General features: G+C 44.4%; 1 protein-coding gene across 2 annotated transcripts in view; it reads left to right on the top strand.

Annotated features, from left to right (window-relative positions):
- Positions 1–15,227, top strand: part of Rapgef5 (Rap guanine nucleotide exchange factor (GEF) 5) — a 243,212-nt gene that overhangs the window by 30,478 nt on the left and 197,507 nt on the right. The gene's annotated exons all lie outside the window — the stretch shown is intronic.

The following is a 15,227-nucleotide window of genomic DNA, read 5'->3' on the forward strand; positions in this document are numbered from 1 at the left end:
AACTGGTATCTCCAAAAAGTTAGGTCTGTGCTGCAAATGGGCTTCACTGTCGCCAATAGCCTCTTCATAGCTCCCTCAGGGATTCTGACCTTGCTACATGGAACAAAACCTCAAGTTTTCTCCATGAAAACCTCTTTAATCCAGGGGCTGGTTAGGGTTTCTATTGCTGTGATAAAATGTCATGACTAAAAGAAACTTGGGGAGGAAAGGATTTATTTCACCTTATGTTTCCAGGCAACAGTCCATCATGGGGGAAAGCCAGGGCAGGTCTCAAGCAGGACAGGAATCTGAGGGCCAGGACTGAAGCAGAAGTCATGGAGGAGTGCTGCTTACGAGCTTGCTCCTCATGGCTTTCTCAGCCTGCTTTCTTATGCAACCAAGGGCCACCTGCCCAGTGATGGCACTGCCCAAAGGCCTGTCCACATCAATCACTGATGAAGGCAGTACCCCACAGACTTGGAGGTAGCTTCTCAATTAAGAGTCCCTTTCCCCAGATGTGTCTAGGATTCTGACAAAAACCAACCAGTAAAATGAAGGAACATAAATCTGTTTCTAGAGGATTGCTCTTTTGGTCACCTATGGAACTGTAGGAGAGATGTCAGAAGAGGACCTGGTGGCGGTCCTTTTGTTTGTTCATAGGGTCTTACTGGTAGCCTTTTCCTCTTTTTCTTCAGTGTGTTTATGTGTGTGAGTTGGTATACATGCCTAGATGTCCTGTTCTTCTACTTTCTACCATGTTTCCTGGAGAACAGGGTCTTTGACTAGACTGGGAGCTAGGCTGGCCCCAGTGATCTTCTGCCCTGTCTCCACCCTCTACAGTTCTGAGGTTATAGGTAGCTGTGGACATCCTGTCTTTTCACCTGGATGCTGGGGATTTGAATTTAGGTCCTAATGTTTGCACAGCAAGTGCAGTTTTCTGCTGATACATCTTCCCAGATTCAGCCGCCTCTTCTTTTGGGAAAGACATTTCTTATAGCCTCAACTCAGCATCAATGTTTCCTTTCATCTGTCATGGCAAATTTAGCACATCTCAGGCAGCCCATGATAAAACTTTTATGTTTCCCTTTATTCTTGTCACATAACCCATTAATGAAAAGGCCTCCTAAACATATTCCAGTTCACTTTAATATTCTAACCATCCTGCCTCTGCCTCCTGGGTGCTGGATCACAGGCTTTTACCTCTACGGTTGCCTTACCTTACTCTTATAAATCAAATGAAACCTTCGAAAGCAGCCAGCGTGTTGTCTGTCAGTGTTCTGGGACTCACTCGGCTGTTTTCTGTAAAGCGCTTTCCATTTATTTGTGTTCTTGTTTTCCTTGTAGCTCTGTGATCAGGCATTCCTCCTGCAGATGCTGCAGTGGGTTTCTGAGCTGCCCCGTGTGTGTCAGTATCCGTGAGAAGAGCTGGTGCCCGCTAGTTATGTGGAGTAGCCAATGAGTGTGAGCTGCTGCTTCCATGGTTGCTGTCAGCACCATCACTGTCCGAAATTACAGGACTGAGGGAATCTGTGGTCAGTGCCTTTGGAAAACTGAAAAGGATCTTAATGGTTATAGTGGTGAAAATCTTGTAGGAAAGCTGAAGTTTGATTCAGCAGCTGGTGGATGGGACCCTGGAATGTGCGTCTCGGCAAGTTCCAGGTGGTCTGGTCCTGCTCCCAGGGCCACACTCAGGTGCTCTGGTGGGTGGTTCATCCTGACAGGTCAGATGATTGACTGAGAAGCGCTGAGGAAATCAGTCAAGGAGCTGAAGGATTTTCTGAGAGCATTAACTGTAGGCTAGAACCTGCTCTGAATGTGGCTAGCTTCATCCAGTAGATGGGGGTAGGGGCTTCATGGTGAGGGGATGTGGCTGGGGGGCGTGGAAGGTGGGGAGGGAAGGGCTTTGGGAGGGGCAGATGGAATGAAAGTAGAAGAAAGAGACAGCTCGTCAGCATAGACATTCTGTTTCTGCTTTCTGGCCACTGCTGTGTGAGCCACCCTGCTCCATCATGGCTTCCTTCTCATCACAATGGCAGAGGGCTCTTGTAGCCTTGAGCTACAACGAGTCTGTCCTCCAATATGTTGTTCAGGTATTTTGTCACAGTGACACCAGCAATTACAACACCTGAGCTGGTCTCAAAGGCCTCAAGAATCTGCTAACCTCTGTCAGCATGTGGCTGAGGCCAGGAGCCCATTGGCTTTCTGTTTGAAATGACTACTGCTGAATTAACAGAACCTCTGACCTTGCTCTAGGTTCCATCAGTGAGGGATCAGTAAGGGAAGGGTCAGGGTATCTCTTCCTCCAATCCTTCTTACCATGGAGCTATAGAGATCGACCATCTGTGGCAGCAGCATGTCTGGGCTGCCCACCTTAAACACTGCAACTCATTTCAGCATCTGTGAGGGCTGTGACTCCCAGGGTCCTTCATTTCAGTCCCAGTGGGCTCAATCATGATCTGGGCAGTATCTGAGCCAGGCTTGGATGCATTTGGTGGGCTTTGTTCTGAGAGGAATTACAGATCCTTTATGAGCCTTTACCACTGTGTTAGATAAAGGTGTGGAAGATTTAGAGGAGAGTGAGGAGAGGATCCTTTCTTTAAATTGACCATGCAGGTTCACCCACAAAGGATTGTGAGAAGCCTCTGGGCCTTTGACAAAAGACCTTTATTGTGCTGGAGTGTGACCTACTTGCCGTTCAGTCATTCCTGTGTGTGACCTCACGTGGCTGGGGCTCAGGATGAGAGACATTGTCTGAGGAGAGATATCTCTGCAGCCTCTTCTGCTACTGCTTCTTTCCCAGACACCTCAGCCCCATTGGCCCATGCACAGGAGCTCTGAACCCTTTATGTGGGGCTTTGATCTTGCTGAATTTTGTCACTGTGTATTGAACGTGTTCTGAAATGCCTGCCAAAACTACATTCGCAAGGTAACAAGCAGTTGAATGGAATAATTACACCTTTGGTTCCTTTGCCCGTGGGTTCCAGGGGTGGGTGTGTCGATGAGCTGAAAAAATATTTTCAGGGTTCTGGCTTTCTGCCAAATCATCTTCTTCACTAGCCTTGCCACAAGACAGGGCCACAATTATCAATTCTGTGTGTTTATCAGTTCTTTTATATTGAAATCTCGTGTCAGGTTGAAGCTAATTCTTAGCTTTTATAACTAATATTTAAAAAGTAAAGGTTGATACTAACATCTGGATAGCTTGCCCTGGTAAATGGAATATTCAAAGACAAAATAAGCCCTCTTTTTTCCCCTCAAAATTTCTATTGCTATATTTGAGACAGAGTCTTAGTATGTAACCCAGGCTACCCTTCAAGTCACGATCCCTCTCTTCTCAGCCTCTTGTGCTCAAATTATAGTATAGGTGCATACACCACTAGGTTCAGCTTCTGTTGCTACATGTTTTTGTTTGTTTTGCTTTTTTGGGAACAGGCCTTAAGTAGCCCAGGTTGGCCTAGAACTCACTATGTACTTGAGGCTGCCCTTGAAGCCTGATAGTTCTGTTTCCATTTTCCAAGTGCTTGAATTGCAGGCAAGCACTACTGTACCTGGGTTATTTCTGCAGTATCTAAAACAAAAGTTCTCTTCGAAGACTATCGACTCTAGCACATTTTTCTCTCTCTTCATGAATTTCTGTGCATTCATTTGTGAAAACTCTATGGGAGGGAGTCAAGGCAGACCATGCTAGATCACCTCACGCTGTTCAGTGTGCCCAACACATGGTCCTTGTCATTTACCCATTTCTCTTCCCTCTTGTCATCTCTGTAGTAGAGCTTGGTTGCTGACTGCCCAGAGAAGACAAGGCATTGGTAGTAGGGAAGAGAGGGCCTCAGGCTTGCCAGCAAGGAGATGGAGTCCTTTTTTTTTTTTAGATCAAGTCTTCCAAGAAGTGGTCATGTTTGCCAGAGCAGAGGGCCCTATAGGCAAGAGAAGAGGGGTTCCCATGAAAATGGTAGGGGTGGAAGAGCCCAAGTTCTGCTCACTGTGGTTGAGGACTTTGGGTGGGTGGATAGGTGGGAAGATGTATTAGTCAGGGTTCTCTACAGTCACAGAACTTATGGAATGTCTCCATACGTTAAGGGAAATTATTGGGATGACTTACAGCCTGCAGTCTAATTAACTCAACAATGGGCAGCGGTGAATGGGAAGTCTAAGAATCTAGTAGTTGCTCAGTCCCCACGTGGTTAGGTGTTTCAGCTGGTTGTCTGTATCAGTAGGCTCCAACTGATGTGCTGGCAACTAAGTGCAAGCAAATGATGAGCAAACACTTCCTCTTTCAATTGTCCTTATGTAGGCCTCCAGCAGAAGGTCTGGCCCAGGGTAAAGGTGTGCACCACCACACCTGGGATTTGGGACTTGCTCTGTCCCAGGCTGGCCTTGAACTCAGAGATCTGCTTGCCTCTTTCTTCTGGGATTAATTAAAGGCTTGTACTACCTTACCTGAGCCTAAGCTTTTCATGGCCAATATGCCTCAAGATCTAGATCACAGATGTGGCTTCCATTTCTAGATTGTAGCCCATTCCAGATGTAGCCAAGTCAACAACCATAGCCATCAAAGTAGCCATCAAAGTAGGCCTTATCTTTCCAGTTTCCTCCCCTGGGTAGAGATGGTTCTTGCTGATCTGTGTGTTTACTTCTCTAGCTTGGAGTGAGAATTCTGCCCATCCCCAATATAGGAAAGAGGTCCTTTTAGTGGAGATCAGGCTAGCTTTCTGATCTCAAACCACCCTCCTTGTGATGCCCCGAGGAACCTGTCGTTGGCTTTACTGTGGTGTTAGAAGACTTCTCTTGGATGAGCTATCCTGTTCTAAGGTTGGTTCCCTGTCTTCCTCTCTCTAGCTTTCTGGTAGGCTGTTGTCCTGGTACCTCTTCTGAATCAGCTCCCTACTGTCTCTACTCATTACTTCCTCACACAGTGCTCCTATTTCTTCACCCTTGCACAGATGGTCACTTCTACTGGTCCTGACAAGGACTCTCTTTTGTCTTGAGGGTGCTGGATGCCCTGTTCAGGAATTGGGATGATGGCCATGTTAAGATTATCGGAGGGGGCTGGAGAGATGGCTCAGTGGTTAAGAGAACTGACTGCTCTTCCAGAGGTCATGAGTTCAAATCCCAGCAACCACATGGCGGCTCACAACCATCTGTAACGGGATCTGATGCCCTCTTCTTGTGTGTCTGAAGACAGCTACAGTGTACTTACATATAAATAAATAATAAAAGAAAGATTACCAGGAAAGCCCCCACTCTATCAAGTCTCCCTTTAAATTGTCTTAGGCTACTTTCATCCTTAAACTTAGATAGCATCCTCAAGAGGAAGGAGGGGACTGTTAAGTAGCTTGAGGGACAACTGTCTCTGCTAGACAGCTGATGTCTTGGCTGCTCATTCAATGTTACGTTCTCAAGCCTTCTTGTTTTATACAGAGACTTTGTCCTAGATACCAGACATACACAAGAAAGCATTACTCTAGTGAGAATTAAAGCTGTCAAATTCAAAACCAGTTTTGTTTCTTAATCACTGTAATAAACATGGAAGCTTCTGTCTAAGCAATTAGCTCTGGGAGTAAAAGCCAAACACAAGACAGCGCAAAGCAACCTGATTGTTTTGTTCATTGTTTCTTCCAGTCCAGGTTAGATGTCCTATGGTCTGGTGCCTGCCCCTTATCCCACTGCCATCCAATACAGTCATGTCCTTTGGCCTTTTCTTTTTCTTCCTAAGATTCATGTTAGTCTCCTACATGTTGCTGTATCCTTACGGGTAGAAAAGATTTTGCTGTCACAAGAAAACATCATCGAACTTAATAAACCTTACTTTTTGCTTCTAACAGAACACTTTGCCTTTGGGTTCTCTTGAGGGCAGTCGCCTGCTGTGTGCCAGCCTTGACTTCTATCCTAAGACATTATCCTCCACAGAGACTTAAACATCAAAACCAATAGAGACTTGCACATGACTTTTACTTTGGTCTCTACTTGAATTAACTGGTTCATATTTCATTGGCCAGAGCAACTTTCATGGTGTTATTCATTGAGACACTGGGAGTGTCATCCTTTCAGAGACCATGAAGCAGAAGAAAAGCAAAATATTAGTATTATCTCTCTCACTTGGAGCTGAAAATATAGAAATGAGTAAGGCGTGAATCCGGTCCTCGGTGGCTCAAAGCCCTGAACAGAGAAACGTTGATAGTTCTATGTCTGTTTTGCAAAAAGGTGCATGTTACACAATAGATAATAATCACCCTAGTGAGAAGACAGAGTACCTTGAGAGCTCGGGAACCTACCTCTTTGTAATCGGCAGTAAAACTGTAGTGTGGAGGAGAAATGAGAAAGAGCTTGGTCTATTAGAGAGAGGGTCTAGGTCTGTGTCACTGGTGAGGGTGGGGTGTGACTTGTTTATATACATCTAACACTTAAAATAGGAACTTGTGATAGACTCTAAGAAATAGGCTTACTTGTTCTTTGAGACCTGGAGGCAGAGAAGCAGCCTACCAGCCTGAGAACCGATCTGCTAGCACATGAAGTGTACCGCACTCACTATTGTTTTGAGGAAGCCTTGCTAAAAATACTTTACTGAGCAATTACGCTACTGACAGTTCTTTGATCTGAAAAATTAGACTTGCTGTTGCACTATGAAGAGAACAAAGCCACTTGTAAAATAGCAATCAAAGTTAGTTATTAGGCAACGCAGGTTGCGGAGACAGCTCTCTGGCTTGCTCAGTGTCTGACTTACTTTACACTGGGATGGAGGTGAGAACTTTTTTGGAGAATGTACTTTATAAACAAAGGAGACGGTGTCTCCTTTGGGTCAAATGCAGCCATACTCTTGTCTTATTGCACTGCTGTCCTCCTGCTGTCCTTCTTGCCAATCATGCTGGGCATGCTCCCACTCCAAGGCCTTTGTTCAGTGCCTACCTCTCTTACTTCACTAGCTATGGGTTGCCCAAATGTCATTCTTCAATGGAAAATGCCAGGCTTCTTGGCCACCCTGTTTAAGATTGTCTTCTCGCTCTTGCCATATCTGATGCCTATGGCACCTTCATGTGTAAGCAATGAAGGCTTAGTTTCCTTCTTTCCTTTAGCCCCCCTCAATTGTCTTCCACCAGCTCGTATAACTTCACTCTGCACCATCAAAATAAAGCTGCTCTTCACAATGCAGTCGATTTTGTGATAGAGTAAATTTAGTTTTATAAATAAGTTCCCTCCTTGTCCTCACACTGCACCTGCCCAGGGCCAGCCAGCCTTCTCTTCCGGGTTGATAAGTCCAGTTGATAAGATCACTGTGCACTTTGTGGCTGACCCCTCTCCCCTATCATCTTGAATTGATAAGAACAATCAATTCTATTCTTTCAACACCAATACGTATGTCCCCACCAACCCTCCTCTCCTGTGTTTCTCAGGTGACTAGTCTGTTCCGGGGGCCTGGTGAATTGGAGACTCTTCTGTGTGCACACTTTCTTCTTTATACTTGGATCTAGGGTGAGGCAGTTAGAGGAAGTCTTGATTTCAAACATGAGAAACTGAAAATCACGGAAGAATGTTGTGATGTGTGCAGGTCAGCTTCAGAGTGATTGGAAGGCTGTCAACAGGGTTCAAAGAGGCAGGAACAAAGTCAGTTTCTAGGGAAAAGGATAGATATGGTGATGCCCAACACTAACAGTGGAACCAGCCAGCACTCACCAGCTCAATGACTGTGAACTGTGCTTGACTGCTCTGTGCTTCCAAAGACAGCCTTGAGTAACAATTGAGTGCTAGTGTTTGTAGAAAGTATTAGAACAGTGATTGGGAAAGAACAAGCAATAGATCAGAGTGTAGTCAGTACACATTGCTCAGTGATCTTGTGTCCATACAGTTGGCCCTTGGTTTAGGATGGCTTAACTTAAAAGAGGTTTTCACCTACCGATCATGTGAGAGTGAAACCACATTCAGCAGAGAGCAAAGTTCATATTCTGACTGTGGCTCTTTTCCTGGGCTAGCAGTGCAGTGTTGAAACTTTCTCACTGCAGGGTTCCAGTGTCACAGCACTCAATTATCCATGTGATCAGATAGGGAGTCAGCCCACACCTCTCAGCATACTGTGTGGCTGAGCTAGGATGATCAGAAGGTTAGGTACATTGAATGCAGCTTAGACATAGGATATTTTCACTGGATCTGGAGATCCATGGTGAGGAGCCCTGTATGTATGAACATTGCCAGTGCTACAGAGTACATGCCAAATGGCCCCTCACTGCAGGTATACCCACATGTCTGCTTTTCCCCACAATGGCTCCTTGGATCTTTTTGTTCAAGGATTTTGGTTGAGTTCTTCATGATCTCTAGAGGTGGGCTCTAATTTTCTTCTACTACTATATCAGTTAGCTTTCTATTGCTGTGATAATACTACAACCAAAAGCAGTTTGGGGAAGAAAAGTTTATTTTGCTTACAGTTTATAACCCATCATTGAGGGAAGCCAGCAAAGTGTTCGAGGCAAGAACCTGGAGGCAGGAACTGAAGCATTAGCTCTGGAGGAGTGCTGCCTGCTGGATTGCTCACCATGGCTACCCTTCTTGTAAAGCTCGGGACCACCTGCCTAGGGATATTTCTGCCAGCAGTGGCCTGAGACCTTCCATATCTACCAGTCATCAAGAAAATGCTCCACAGACTTGCCCACAAAACTGTTGGACAGAGACAGTTCTTCACGAGACTCCCTTTTCTAAGTGACTAGTTTGTGTCAAGTTGACAAAAACTACTCCCTTAACAGCCACCGTGGAAACTCTTATAAATCAATCATCTTGTCTGTGTTTAGAGTTTTTTGTCACTAGCAGCATTAATGTTTAGAAATGAGAAAAGGACAGGCAGACTTTGCCTCATACTTCATTTTTATTTTTCAGTTTGGTTCAAAGGAATTCACACCAATCCATTCTTTGGTTGTACAGTGCTGGGGATTGAGCCCTTGGACTTGCACATGCTGGTTGTACTGGCCAGTTTTGTGTCAACTTGACACAGCTGGAGTTATCACAGAGAAAGGAGCTTCAGTTGAGGAAATGCATCTATGAAATCCAGCTGTGGGGCATTTTCTCAATTAGTGATCAAGGGGGGGGGGGGCTTGTGGGTGCTGCTATCTCTGGACTGGTAGTCCTGGGTTCTATAAGAGAGCAGGCTGAGCAAGCCAGGGGAAGCAAGCCAGTGAGTAACATCCCTCCATGGCCTCTGTATCAGCTCCTGCTTCCTGATCTGCTTGAGTTCCAGTCCTGCATCCTTTGGTGATCAACAGCAATGTGGAAAGTGTAAGCTGAATAAGCCCTTTCCTCCCCAGCTTGCTTCTTGATCATGATGTTTGTGCAGGAATAGAAACCCTGACTAAGACACTGGTCAAGTGTGCTACCACTGAGCTGCTTTTCAAAACCTCTCTCCATTTCTTTGTTGAACGGTCTTTCCTTTCAGGTAAGGCTGTTAGGAGTGCTAGATGCTCTGGAAAATCCAGAATAAAATCTATTTATAGAAACACTTTACTTAGAAACCAGTGGTGTGTCTCCACCTGTGCATTGGCAATGCTGTCATGGGTCGTAAGGTTGCCTGGTCATTTGATCTCTCTCCTCTCTTCTCTCTTGCTTTCCTTCCCCTTCCTCTCTCCTCTCCTCTTGCCCCCTCCTTCCTTCCCTTCTTCTCAGACATAGTGATACTTATAATATATAGGCAGTTGCAATGCAGGGCAGTCTGGTGTTAGCTCCACGTTTCTTAAATATTTATCTGTTGCCTCAAAGAGACTTCAAGAAGTGGAAGCTTTCTTCACTGACAGCTTAATGTGAGAACTGTAGAATTATTATAATCAAGTGTTAAAACTTGGTGTGAGAGTTTATTTCTATTGTAGAACGTAGTGGGTCGGGTTGCCTAACATACATGACAGGAGGAGGAGCATCGTTTGTTTCAGCCACACACTTGTATGCTTGTAAGCAAATGATTGTGTGGCCCTGGTGATCATATAAAACATACTTCTTACCGACAGCCACAGCATCTCTGCTCACCTTGTGGCGACTTGCTCTTATAGGCACAGAAGAGATTGAGAAAAATAGCGTGGGGGTGGCTAGAGGTCTGAGGTGTCGCCTGCTGGCTAATAGGATTGTGATGGGTCAGAAATGCTTGTCATCAGCAGGACCGAAGAGAGGGCTGTGTGAAAAGGATTGCTTTCTGTGAGTCATGGAATTAATTTATCACTGGAAGACTTTCAAAATCAAGTTTCCTCATGGATGTGAAATCTTGTCAGTAATAAGAGGGAATGGAGGCTGAAATTGGACTACCACTGAACCTTTATTTCAGAGACGTGGGTGAGGGTGGGAAGAGAGAGGCAAGGTCTGTTCTCTGAAATTGGAAACAGTCCTCATTTTCACCTTTATCTGTAAGTGTTTGTGTATGCTGAGCACTTTTGTGCTGCTTTTGGTACACATAAGATGGATGTTGGTCTTCACATAACTCAGGTAATTCCCTGAGCTTCATTTGCCTGTGAGTCCATTTATAGAATTGCCAGTGAAACCTGCCCTTAATGAAGTGGAGGCTTTGGCTGGCATGGTATAGAACATAATAACTCACGGGCAGCTGGTGGCACCCTGAAGGCAGCCTTCAGCCCGGGGTGTGAGCCACCGGCAGCTGGTGGCACCCCAAAGGCAGCCTTCAGCCTAGGGTATGAGCCACGGGGTGTGAGCCACGGGCAGCTGGTGGCACCCGAAGGCAGCCTTCGGCCCGGGGTGTGAGCCATGGGCTGAGCTATGGGTAGTTTTGGAGATTCTCATTTTTGTTCAGGTCAGGGATTTCAGGATCAAACAAATGTAGTTCTTCTTCCATGATTCTATTTTTTAAATAGTGTAAAATGCATGCAGCAGTGTATGTTACCAACATAAAACCATTTCCAGTGTATTGTTCTGTGGCGTGTGTACCTTGCTGCACAACCTATCTCCAGCATCATCTATGACTTCAAAGCCAACTGGGAATAATAAAGACTTATTATCCGTATGCTTAGAATTTTAACAATACTTCACTGTTCTAAGATTTTTCCATTACTTTCAACAAGTTTCTTCTAACTCATGGCTTTTGCAATAGGAAATTGACATAAGGAGGAAATCACTAGTCACCTGCTCACTTCTATCCCCTTTCCCAGTAGACTTTCTTACTTCTTGAAAGTTCTTGATCGATCAACCCAGTACTTCCTGTAGCTATTTTTATTTCAAGGAACACACATAGTATCAAACTGAAGAGGATGTAGAAACAAAGCCTCCAGACATCTTAGATGCTGCTGAACTGTATATCTTTTAGGAAAAGAAAAAAAAATTAAACTATTCAGCTATATTTTCTATCTACGAGTTCTGAAACAATTTCCAGTCTAAAACTTCTTTAGAAGTCAGAGGGGTGGCTCAGAGGTCAAGAGCATTTGCTCTTGCAGAGGACTCAGGTTTGATTTTCAGCACCTATATGATGGCTTAAAACTACAATTCTAGTCCCAGGAAATCCAGTGTCTTATCTGGTAGCAGCCACTTAGGTGGTATACCAGCATGCATGCAGGCAAAGTGCCACACACATCAACATATACATACATACATACATACATACATACATATATTTTTTCTAAGAACAGTGGCAGACTTGTATGGGAAAGCTGTCAGTGGTGTGCATATTTATTTCAAGGCTGTTTGCAAGCACTTTCCCTGTCATGGGCCACTCACTGTGTCTCTTCTTCTACACTGAGGCCAGGACACTGTATCAAACTGGAGAGTTTAAATTTAGGACTCAGAAAGGGATGTGATGGACAGCACAGGAATGAGTCATGGAATAAATGTAAGATCTTGTTTATGGTTCAAAACAATCAAATTTAAGCAATCTTAGTTCACCAATACAGCTCTACAAAGGCAATAGAAGGAAAACTTCAGTCTAAAGAGAATATGAACTAGACCGAAAAGGAGACAAAAAATAAATAGCTCAATAGTAATGGCCTTGATTCCCCAGTAAAAAGATTGTATTAGAAAGCAGGATTCCTTCTGCTATGTAAGAAATGCAAGTCACCATCAAGGATGGATATCGACTTACAGTGAATGGATGGAAAAGATCAGGGCTTTGTCTAGCACTTATCAGAGAAACTTCTTATAGTGGGTGGTGATTAACACAGAGACCCAGAACTTGACAGTGTGCAGAGAAAGAGAAACTTTGGGACCCTCAGCTTTAAATGGGATGTCTACTAAATCCTTCCACTCTAGACTCAGACAGAAAGACTCTGAAAGGTAGAGGTGGTGGATAACTCCAAAGAAACAGTCTTCCATACACAACAGGCTGATGCACATAGTAATGTTCAGGGACTGTGGCAACAAGCACAAGACCCACCCAAGTTCAAACCAGACAAAATTCCACCACTGAGAAAGCAGGAGTAGACACAAGGTCTTACCCCTTACCCAGAAGCCACTTGTATATGATAACTAATGAGAAAGGAGAAATCAGTTTTTTCTGTTTTTGTTTTATCTATCTATCTATCTATCTATCTATCTATTTATTTATTTATTTATTTATTTATTTTTCGAGACAGGGTTTCTCTGTGTAGCCCTGGCTGTCCTGGAACTCACTTTGTAGACCAGGCTGGCCTCGAACTCAGAAATCCACCTGACTCTGCCTCCTGAGGGCTGGGATTAAAGGCGTGTGCCACCATGCAGGAAACAGTTTTTTCTGAGGTGATACTATGTATCAATCACACCTGAGAAAGGGCCCCATGCCCAGGAGTTGCTGGTCACAAGTAACAGATCCCATGCAGTTGGTCAGCATGGAACAGTCCCTATGCTTTTCATTCTGCTTTGCCATTTTTCTCTTATTGTATTCTTTTGTCCATTTGCTTGTTTTGAGTTTTGTTTTTGTGGTTGTTGTTTTCTGAAAAAGAGAAAGGGAAGGGAGAATATAAAGTTGTATAAGCAGGGAGGTGGGGAGGATCTGGGGAAAGGGAAAGAATATGATCAAAATATATATTGTATAAACATTTTTGAAGGGCCTGGAGAGATGGCTCAGTGTTTAAGAACACTTATTCTTACAGTGGACCCAGTAATCCACTTCATGTGGCTCACAATCATCTGTAATTCCTGTCCCAGGGGATCTGGTATCCTGTCTGATGTCTGTGGACACTAGGCACACATGTGGTACACAGACATGTTTGAGCAAAACACTCGTGCACATAAAGTCTAAAGAAAAAAAAATCTAAACAATTTAAAAATTAAAAGAATCCAGTGCTTATGATTAATTTTTTTTAAAGAGGTGCTTTGCATATCCAAGAGTAAGTAGTGAATGCCCACCTGAGGCTTGGACGTTTAGATTCCACTGGAAAAGACTCTGACATTGTGCCATTGTATCATCAGTGACGAGTAGCTACCTTTCATGCCTCTCTCATAACTCTCCATTTTGGAGCTGAGACAGGACTTGATTGTGTACCAATGAAATTATATTTACACATGAGGAACCTAAGAAGCCAGTCATTAATATTGAACTTTTCAGTATTTACTTCCTGAATTGTTTGACTCCGCAGAGCAGTGACGGGAAAGAGTAGCCGGGTGCCTCAGCAGATTGTCCCCTGAGCAGACATTCTGGGCATGGCAGTTATTAGAACAGGAACTTCGGCAGAACCCGGTTTGTGTCTTCACTCATGGCCAGCCACTTGGAAAAGGGAAGGTTGCCTCGTGTCTTCCTGGACTGTGGTTTGAGCGTCCACCAGTTTCCTCCTGTCTCCTTCCTCTCCTGGCTGACTTCTTCCACTGTTGTCTCTCAGCTGTGCTTATGTCTGCTTAGGGCAGGCATGGTCACTGACCACACAGTCGGGAGGGCGGCAAATAATCGCAACTTCCTAGAAGCGTCTTCTGCCTTGTCTTACTATTCTTCTCTCTTCCGTGAATACATCAGAGTCCTTAAGTTTGGATTTCCTCCTGACTAGAGACATGTTCCTTATGTGTTTATCCTTTCTATATAAAAAGCACGGTTTTAATTTATGAACATTCCTTCATAGGGTTAGAAAATGGTAAGAGTGGAAATTTTATCTTTTTAAAAATAATCTATAATTTTTAAACGTATGTGCCTGCATGGGTACACAATGCATGTGTAGATGCCAGTGAAGGACAGAGAGCGTTGGAAACCCTGGAACTGGAGTTCCATGCTGCCCTGTGAGCTGCCTCATGTGGGTGTTGGAAACTGAACTCAGGTCTTCTGCAAGATCAATGAGTGTTCTCAATGCCTTAATCACTTCTCCAGTCCCTGGAGAGTTTGTCTTATTTTGTACATTTTTCTTCTTGAATAGTTTCTTTTATTAAAGAAGTTAGAAAGAAACAAAAATCTACCATGTAGCCTGTCACAAAAAATTCCATTAGCATTTTGCTATATTCCTTCCTACTTTTATTCTCTACCAAGGTCATTGTTGCCCAAGTCGATCTCAGAACTCCTGAGCTCAGGTGATCCTGCCCTGCTCCATGAACAGTTGAGCTACATTACACGGTCCTTTCAGTTTCACAAATGTCCCTGTACATTCAAGGTCCTTTAAATGTTTATAATGGCTGCATGGCATTTTCTCGTGCTCTGGATTAGGCAGGAAGGGAGGAGGAGCTGGAGGAGCGAGTGCTTTGGAGTCACCAGGAGTCAGCATAAGTTAGCAAAGGGCTCTCCCTGTGTACTGTGCACATTGTATTGGCTGATTCTTCACCCTCTGCTACTGGGTTGTAGGGTACTTTGTTAACTTTAGAACTTCTGTCATTGATAACATGACTGAGAGAGGCCTCCTTTGAAAAGTGTGGATTACGCTAGTTGACCTGAATAGAGTCAGAGAAGAAATGAAGCTTGTTTCCTAATTTAACCCAAATAGAAAGGAGTGCAGCTGCAGATGCTCAGATGGTAGTGTCCTTGTAAGTGAAAGCCTGGAGCTCTAAAAACAGCCCTTTATGCAGTGCCTCTTACTGCAGTTGTGCTTTCAGAGAAGGGTAAGCACATGCACAGTTGCTATTGGATCACATGCCAGGGGTGTGTGCGTGTGCATGTGTGTGTGCCTGTGTGTGCACATGTGCTCAAGAGTGTGCATGTGTGTGTGCGTGCATGCATGTGCCTGTGTGTGCACGTGTGTGTGCCTGTGTATGCGCACGTGCTCAAGAGTGTGCATGCATGTGTGTGAGTATGCCTCTGTGTGCACACATGCTCAAGAGTGTGCATGTGTATGTGCATACATGTGTGTACACATGTGCCTATGTGTGCACATGTGCTCAAGAGTATGCATGTAGGT

This window comes from Mus musculus, chromosome 12, assembly GCF_000001635.26.
Source record: "Mus musculus strain C57BL/6J chromosome 12, GRCm38.p6 C57BL/6J".
NCBI classification, from domain to species: Eukaryota; Metazoa; Chordata; class Mammalia; order Rodentia; family Muridae; genus Mus; species Mus musculus.